The following is a 9,188-nucleotide window of genomic DNA, read 5'->3' on the forward strand; positions in this document are numbered from 1 at the left end:
TCTGAAAAATAGGAGGAGCATGAAGCGGTGTTCAAAACATGAAGAGCCTGAAAAGGTTTGAAAAATATGAAGAGCTTCCAAAGTTGTCAAAAATATGAGGAGCATGAAACGGTCTGAAAAATAGGAATAGCATGAAGTTGTGTTCAAAAACATGAAGAGCCTGAAAAAGTGTGAAAAAAATGAAGACCTTCAAAAGGTGTAAAAAATATGAGGAGCATGAAACGGTCTGAAAAATAGGAGGAGCATGAAGTGGTGTTGAAAAACATGAAGAGCCTGAAAAGGTGTGAAAAATATGAAGAGCTTCAAAATGTGTCAAAAATATGAGGAGCATAAAACGGTCTGAAAAATAGGCGGAGCATGAAGCGGTGTTCAATAACATGAAGAGACTGACGAGGTGTCAGAAATATGAAGAGCTTCAAAAGGTGTCAAAAATATGAGGAGCATGAAACGGTCTGAAAAATAGGAGGAGCAACAAGGGGTGTTGAAAAACATGAAGAGCCTGAAAAGGTGTGAAAAATATGAAGAGCTTCAAAACGTGACAAATATATGAGGAGCATGAAATGGTCTTAAAAATACGAGGAGCATGAAGTGGTGTTGAAAAACATGAATAGCCTGAAAATGTGTGAAATATATGAAGAGCTTAAAAATGTGTCAAATATATGAGGAGCATGAAACGGTCTGAAAAATAGGAGGAGCATGAAGCGGTGTTCAAACATGAAGAGCCTGAAAAGGTTTGAAAAATATGAAGAGCTTCAAAAGGTGTCAAAAATATGAGGAGCATGAAACGGTCTGAAAAATAGGAGGAGCGACAAGGGGTTTTGAAATACATGAAGAGACTGAAAATGTGTGAAAAATATAAAGAGCTTCAAAAGATGTGAAAAATATGAAGAGCATCAAAAGGTGTCAAAAATATGAGGAGCATGAAACTGTCTGAAAAATAGGAGGAGCATGAAGCGGTGTTGAAAAACATGAAGAGCCTGAAAAGGTGTGAGAAATATGAAGAGCTTCAACAGGTGTCAAAAATATGATTAGCATGAAACCGTCTGAAAAATAGGAGGAGCATGAAGCGATGTTGAACAACATGAAGAGCCTGAAAAGGTGTGAAAAATATGAAGAGCTTCCAAAGTTGTCAAAAATATGAGTAGCATGAAACGGTCTGAAAAATAGGAGGAGCATGAAGCTGTGTTCAAAAACATGAAGAGCCTGAAAATGTGTGAAAAATATGAAGAGGTTCAAAAGGTGTGAAAAATATGAGGAGTATGAAACGGTCTGAAAAATAGGAGGAGCATGAAGTTGTGTTCAAAAACATGAAGAGCCTGAAAAAGTCTGAAAAATATGAAGACCTTCAAAAGGTGAAAAAAATATGAGGAGCATGAAACGGTCTGAAAAATAGGAGGAGCATGAAGCGGTGTTGAAAAACATGAAGAGTCTGAAAAGGTGTGAGAAATATGAAGAGCTTCAACAGGTGTCAAAAATATGATTAGCTTGAAACGGTCTGAAAAATAGGTGGAGCATGAAACGGTGTTGAAAAACATGAATAGCCTGAAAATGTGTGAAATATATGAAGAGCTTAAAAATGTGTCAAGTATATGAGGAGCATGAAACGGTCTGAAATATAGGAGGATCATGCAACGGTGTTCAAAAACATGAAGAGCCTGAAAAGGTGTGAAAAATATGAAAAGCTTCAAAAGGTGTCAAAAATGAGATGAGCATGAAACGTTCTGAAAAATAGGAGGTGCATGAAGCGTTGTTGAAAACCATGAAGAGCCTGAAAAGGTGTGAGAAATATGAAGAGCTTCAAAATGTGTCAAAAAAATGAGGAGCATGAAACGGTCTGAAAAATAGGAGGAGCATGAAGCGGTGTTCAAAAACATGAAGAGCCTGAAAAGGTGTGAAAAATATGAAGAGCTTCAAAAAGTGTCAAAAATGAGATGAGCATGAAACTGTCTGAAAAACTGGAGGTGCATGAAGAGTGGTTGAAAAACATGAAGAGCCAGAAAATGTGTGAGAAATATGAAGAGCTTAAAAAGGTGTCAAAAATATGAGGAGCATGAAACGGTCTTAAAAATACATGGAGCATGAAGCGGTGTTGAAAAACATGAATAGCCTGAAAATGTCTGAAATATATGAAGGGCTTAAAAATGTGTCAAGTATATGAGGAGCATGAAACGGTCTGAAAAATAGGAGGATTATGCAACAGTGTTGAAAAACATGAAGAGCCTGAAAAGGTGTGAAATATATGAAGAGCTTCCAAAGCTGTCAAAAATATGAGGAGCATGAAACGGTCTGAAAAATAGGAGGAGCATGAAGGTGTGTTCAAAAACATGAAGAGCCTGAAAATGTGTGAAAAATATGAAGAGCTTCAAAAGGTGTGAAAAATATGAGGAGTATGAAACGGTCTGAAAAATAGGAGGAGCATGAAGTTGTGTTCAAAAACATGAAGAGCCTGAAAAAGTGTGAAAAAAATGAAGACCTTCAAAAGGTGTAAAAAATATGAGGAGCATAAAACGGTCTGAAAAATAGGAGGAGCATGAAGTGGTGTTGAAAAACATGAAGAGCCTGAAAAGGTGTGAAAAATATGAAGAGCTTCAAAATGTGTCAAATATATGAGGAGCATGAAACGGTCTGAAAAATAGGCGGAGCATGAAGCGGTGTTCAATAACATGAAGAGACTGACGAGGTGTCAGAAATATGAAGAGCTTCAAAAGGTGTCAAAAATATGAGGAGCATGAAACGGTCTGAAAAATAGGAGGAGCAACAAGGGGTGTTGAAAAACATGAAGAGCCTGAAAAGGTGTGAAAAAAATGAAGAGCTTCAAAACGTGACAAATATATGAGGAGCATGAAATGGTCTTAAAAATACGAGGAGCATGAAGTGGTGTTGAAAAATATGAATAGACTGAAAATGTGTGAAATATATGAAGAGCTTAAAAATGTGTCAAATATATGAGGAGCATGAAACGGTCTGAAAAATAGGAGGAGCATGAAGCGGTGTTCAAAAACATGAAGAGCCTGAAAAGGTTTGAAAAATAGGAAGAGCTTCAAAAGGTGTCAAAAATATGAGGAGCATGAAACGGTCTGAAAAATAGGAGGAGAATGAAACGCTGTTGAAAAACATGAAGAGACTGACTAGGTGTGAGAAATATGAAGAGCTTCAAAAGGTGTCAAAAATATGAGGAGCATGAAACGGTCTGAAAAATAGGAGGAGCATGAGGCGGTGTTAAACAACAGGAAGAGCCTGAAAAGGTGTGAAAAATATGAAGAGCTTCAAAAGGTGTCAAAAATATGAGGAGCATGAAACGGTCTGAAAAATAGGAGGAGCATGAAACGGTGATCAAAACAGGAAGAGCCTGAAAAGGTGTGAAAAATATGAAGAGCTTCAAAAGGTGTGAAATTCATGAGCAGCATGAAACGAGCTGAAAAATCTGCGTAGCATGAAGTGGTGTGGAAAAACATGAAGAGCCTGTAAAGGTGTGAAAAATATGAAGAGCTTCAAAAGGTGTGTAATACATGAGGAGCATGAACCTCTCTGAAAAATAGAAGGAGCATGAAGTAGTATTCAAAAACATGAAGAGCCTGAAAAGGTGTGAAAAATATGAAGAGCTTAAAAAGGTGTGAAAAATATGAGGAGCATGATAGGGTTTGAAAAATGGGATTAGCATGAAGCGGTGTATAAAAACATGAAGAGCCTGAAAAGGTGTGAAAAATATGAAGAGCTTCAAAAGGTGTCAAAAATATGAAGAGCATGAAATGGTCTGAAAAATAGGAGGAGCATGAAACGGTCATCAAAAACATGAAGAGGCTGAAAAGGTGTGAAAAATATGAAGAGCTTCAAAAGATGTGAAATTCATGAGGAGCATGAAACGAGCTGAAAAATAGGAGTAGCATGAAGTGGTGTGGAAAAATATGAAGAGCCTGAAAAGGTGTGAAAAATTTGAAGAGCTTCAAAAAGTGTCAAAAATATGAGGAGCATGAATCGGTCTGAAAAATAGGAGGAGCATGAGGCGGTGTTAAAATACATGAAGAGCCGGAAAAGGTGTGAAAAAAATGAAGAGCTTCAAAAGATGTCAAAAATATGAGGAGCATGAAACGGTCTGAAATATAGGAGGAGCATGAAATGGTGATCAAAACAGGAAGAGCCTGTAAAGGTGTGAAAAATATGAAGAGCTACAAAAGGTGTGAAATTCATGAGCAGCATGAAACGAGCTGAAAAATCTGAGTAGCATGAAGTGGTGTGGAAAAACATGAAGAGCCTGTAAAGGTGTGAAAAATATGAAGAGCTTCAAAAGGTGTGTAATACATGAGGAGCATGAAACTCTCTGAAAAATAGAAGGAGCATGAAGTAGTATTCAAAAACATGAAGAGCCTGAAAAGGTGTGAATAATATGAAGAGCTTAAAAAGGTGTGAAAAATATGAGGAGCATGATAGGGTTTGAAAAATGGGATTAGCATGAAGCGGTGTATAAAAACATGAGGAGCCTGCAAAGGTGTGAAAAATATGAAGAGCTTCAAAAGGTGTGAAATTCATGAGGAGCATGAAACGAGCTGAAAAATAGGAGTAGCATGAAGTGGTGTGGAAAAACATGAAGAGCCTGTAAATGTGTGAAAAAAATGAAGAGCTTCAAAAGGTGTGTAATACATGAGGAGCATTAAACTCTCTGAAAAATAGAAGGAGCATGAAGTAGTGTTCAAAAACAAGAAGAGCCTGAAAAGGTGTGAAAAATATGAAAATCTTAAAAAGTTGTGAAAAATATGAGGAGCATGATATGGTTTGAAAATGAAATTAGCATGAAGCGGTGTAAAAAAACATGAAGAGCCTGAAATGGTGTGAAAAATATGAAGAGCTTCAAAAGGTGTGAAATATGAGGAGCATGAAACGGTCAGAAAAATAGGAGGAGCATGAAGCGGTGTTCAAAAACATGAAGAGCCTGAAAAGGTGTGAAAAATATGAAGAGCTTAAAATGGTGTGAAAAATATGCGGAGCATGATATGGTTTGAAAAATAGGATTAGCCTGAAGCGGTGTTCAAAAACATGAAGAGCCTGAAAAGGTGTGAAAAATATGAAAAGCTTCAAAAGGTGTCAAAAATGAGATGAGCATGAAACGGTCTGAAAATAGGAGGTGCATGAGGCGTTGTTGAAAAACATGAAGAGCCTGAAAATGTGTGAGAAATATGAAGAGCTTAAAAAGGTGTCAAAAGTATGAGGAGCATGAAACGGTCTTACAAATACAAGGAGCATGAAGCGGTGTTGAAAAACATGAATAGCCTGAAAATGTGTGAAATATATGAAGAGCTTAAAAATGTGTCAAGTATATGAGGAGCATGAATCAGTCTGAAAAATAGGAGGATCATGCAACGGTGTTGAACAACATGAAGAGCCTGAAAAGGTGTGAAAAATATGAAGAGCTTCCAAAGTTGTCAAAAATATGAGGAGCATGAAACGGTCTGAAAAATAGGAGGAGCATGAAGTTGTGTTCAAAAACATGAAGAGCCTGAAAAAGTGTGAAAAAAATGAAGACCTTCAAAAGGTGTATAAAATATGAGGAGCATGAAACGGTCTGAAAAATAGGAGGAGCATGAAGTGGTGTTGAAAAACATGAAGAGCCTGAAAAGGTGTGAAAAATATGAAGAGCTTCAAAATGTGTCAAAAATATGAGGAGCATGAAACGGTCTGAAAAATAGGCGGAGCATGAAGCGGTGTTGAATAACATGAAGAGACTGACGAGGTGTCAGAAATATGAAGAGCTTCAAAAGGTGTCAAAAATATGAGGAGCATGAAACGGTCTGAAAAATAGGAGGAGCAACAAGGGGTGTTGAAAAACATGAAGAGCCTGAAAAGGTGTGAAAAATATGAAGAGCTTCAAAACGTGACAAAAATATGAGGAGCATGAAATGGTCTTAAAAATACGAGGAGCATGAAGTGGTGTTGAAAAACATGAATAGCCTGAAAATGTGTGAAATATATGAAGAGCTTAAAAATGTGTCAAATATATGAGGAGCATGAAACGGTCTGAAAAATAGGAGGAGCATGAAGCGGTGTTCAAAACATGAAGAGCCTGAAAAGGTTTGAAAAATATGAAGAGCTTCCAAAGTTGTCAAAAATATGAGGAGCATGAAACGGTCTGAAAAATAGGAATAGCATGAAGTTGTGTTCAAAAATATGAAGAGCCTGAAAAAGTGTGAAAAAAATGAAGACCTTCAAAAGGTGTAAAAAATATGAGGAGCATGAAACGGTCTGAAAAATAGGAGGAGCATGAAGTGGTGTTGAAAAACATGAAGAGCCTGAAAAGGTGTGAAAAATATGAAGAGCTTCAAAATGTGTCAAAAATATGAGGAGCATGAAACGGTCTGAAAAATAGGCGGAGCATGAAGCGGTGTTCAATAACATGAAGAGACTGACGAGGTGTCAGAAATATGAAGAGCTTCAAAAGGTGTCAAAAATATGAGGAGCATGAAACGGTCTGAAAAATAGGAGGAGCAACAAGGGGTGTTGAAAAACATGAAGAGCCTGAAAAGGTGTGAAAAATATGAAGAGCTTCAAAACGTGACAAATATATGAGGAGCATGAAATGGTCTTAAAAATACGAGGAGCATGAAGTGGTGTTGAAAAACATGAATAGCCTGAAAATGTGTGAAATATATGAAGAGCTTAAAAATGTGTCAAATATATGAGGAGCATGAAACGGTCTGAAAAATAGGAGGAGCATGAAGCGGTGTTCAAACATGAAGAGCCTGAAAAGGTTTGAAAAATATGAAGAGCTTCAAAAGGTGTCAAAAATATGAGGAGCATGAAACGGTCTGAAAAATAGGAGGAGCGACAAGGGGTTTTGAAATACATGAAGAGACTGAAAATGTGTGAAAAATATAAAGAGCTTCAAAAGATGTGAAAAATATGAAGAGCATCAAAAGGTGTCAAAAATATGAGGAGCATGAAACTGTCTGAAAAATAGGAGGAGCATGAAGCGGTGTTGAAAAACATGAAGAGCCTGAAAAGGTGTGAGAAATATGAAGAGCTTCAACAGGTGTCAAAAATATGATTAGCATGAAACCGTCTGAAAAACAGGAGGAGCATGAAGCGATGTTGAACAACATGAAGAGCCTGAAAAGGTGTGAAAAATATGAAGAGCTTCCAAAGTTGTCAAAAATATGAGTAGCATGAAACGGTCTGAAAAATAGGAGGAGCATGAAGCTGTGTTCAAAAACATGAAGAGCCTGAAAATGTGTGAAAAATATGAAGAGGTTCAAAAGGTGTGAAAAATATGAGGAGTATGAAACGGTCTGAAAAATAGGAGGAGCATGAAGTTGTGTTCAAAAACATGAAGAGCCTGAAAATGTGTGAAAAATATGAAGAGGTTCAAAAGGTGTGAAAAATATGAGGAGTATGAAACGGTCTGAAAAATAGGAGGAGCATGAAGTTGTGTTCAAAAACATGAAGAGCCTGAAAAAGTCTGAAAAATATGAAGACCTTCAAAAGGTGAAAAAAATATGAGGAGCATGAAACGGTCTGAAAAATAGGAGGAGCATGAAGCGGTGTTGAAAAACATGAAGAGTCTGAAAAGGTGTGAGAAATATGAAGAGCTTCAACAGGTGTCAAAAATATGATTAGCTTGAAACGGTCTGAAAAATAGGTGGAGCATGAAACGGTGTTGAAAAACATGAATAGCCTGAAAATGTGTGAAATATATGAAGAGCTTAAAAATGTGTCAAGTATATGAGGAGCATGAAACGGTCTGAAATATAGGAGGATCATGCAACGGTGTTCAAAAACATGAAGAGCCTGAAAAGGTGTGAAAAATATGAAAAGCTTCAAAAGGTGTCAAAAATGAGATGAGCATGAAACGTTCTGAAAAATAGGAGGTGCATGAAGCGTTGTTGAAAACCATGAAGAGCCTGAAAAGGTGTGAGAAATATGAAGAGCTTCAAAATGTGTCAAAAAAATGAGGAGCATGAAACGGTCTGAAAAATAGGAGGAGCATGAAGCGGTGTTCAAAAACATGAAGAGCCTGAAAAGGTGTGAAAAATATGAAGAGCTTCAAAAAGTGTCAAAAATGAGATGAGCATGAAACTGTCTGAAAAACTGGAGGTGCATGAAGAGTGGTTGAAAAACATGAAGAGCCAGAAAATGTGTGAGAAATATGAAGAGCTTAAAAAGGTGTCAAAAATATGAGGAGCATGAAACGGTCTTAAAAATACATGGAGCATGAAGCGGTGTTGAAAAACATGAATAGCCTGAAAATGTCTGAAATATATGAAGGGCTTAAAAATGTGTCAAGTATATGAGGAGCATGAAACGGTCTGAAAAATAGGAGGATTATGCAACAGTGTTGAAAAACATGACGAGCCTGAAAAGGTGTGAAATATATGAAGAGCTTCCAAAGCTGTCAAAAATATGAGGAGCATGAAACGGTCTGAAAAATAGGAGGAGCATGAAGGTGTGTTCAAAAACATGAAGAGCCTGAAAATGTGTGAAAAATATGAAGAGCTTCAAAAGGTGTGAAAAATATGAGGAGTATGAAACGGTCTGAAAAATAGGAGGAGCATGAAGTTGTGTTCAAAAACATGAAGAGCCTGAAAAGGGGTGAAAAAAATGAAGAAATTCAAAAGGTATAAAAATATGAGGAGCATGAAACGGTCTGAAAAATAGGAGGAGCATGAAGTGGTGTTGAAAAACATGAAGAGCCTAAAAAGGTGTGAAAAATATGAAGAGCTTCAAAATGTGTCAAAAATATGAGGAGCATGAAACGGTCTGAAAAATAGGCGGAGCATGAGGCGGTGTTCAAAAACATGAAGAGCCTGAAAAGGTGTCAAAAATATGAAGAGTTTCAAAAGGTGTAAAAATATGAGGAGCATGAAACGGTCTGAAAAATAGGAGGAGCATGAAGTGGTGTTGAAAAACATGAAGAGCCTGTAAAGGTGTGAAAAATATGAAGAGCTTCAAAAGGTGTGTAATACATGAGGAGCATGAAACTCTCTGAAAAATAGAAGGAGCATGAAGTAGTGTTGAAAAACATGAAGAGCCTGAAAAGGTGTGAAAAATATGAAGAGCTTAAAAAGGTGTGAAAAATATGAGGAGCATGATATGGTTTGAAAAATGGGATTAGCATGAAGCGGTGTTCAAAAACATGAAGAGCCTGAAAAGGTGTGAAAAATATGAAGAGCTTCAAAAGGTGTGAAATATGAGGAGCATGA

The sequence above is a fragment of the Dama dama genome, unplaced genomic scaffold (genome assembly GCF_033118175.1).
Source record: "Dama dama isolate Ldn47 unplaced genomic scaffold, ASM3311817v1 ptg000225l, whole genome shotgun sequence".
NCBI classification, from domain to species: domain Eukaryota; kingdom Metazoa; phylum Chordata; class Mammalia; order Artiodactyla; family Cervidae; genus Dama; species Dama dama.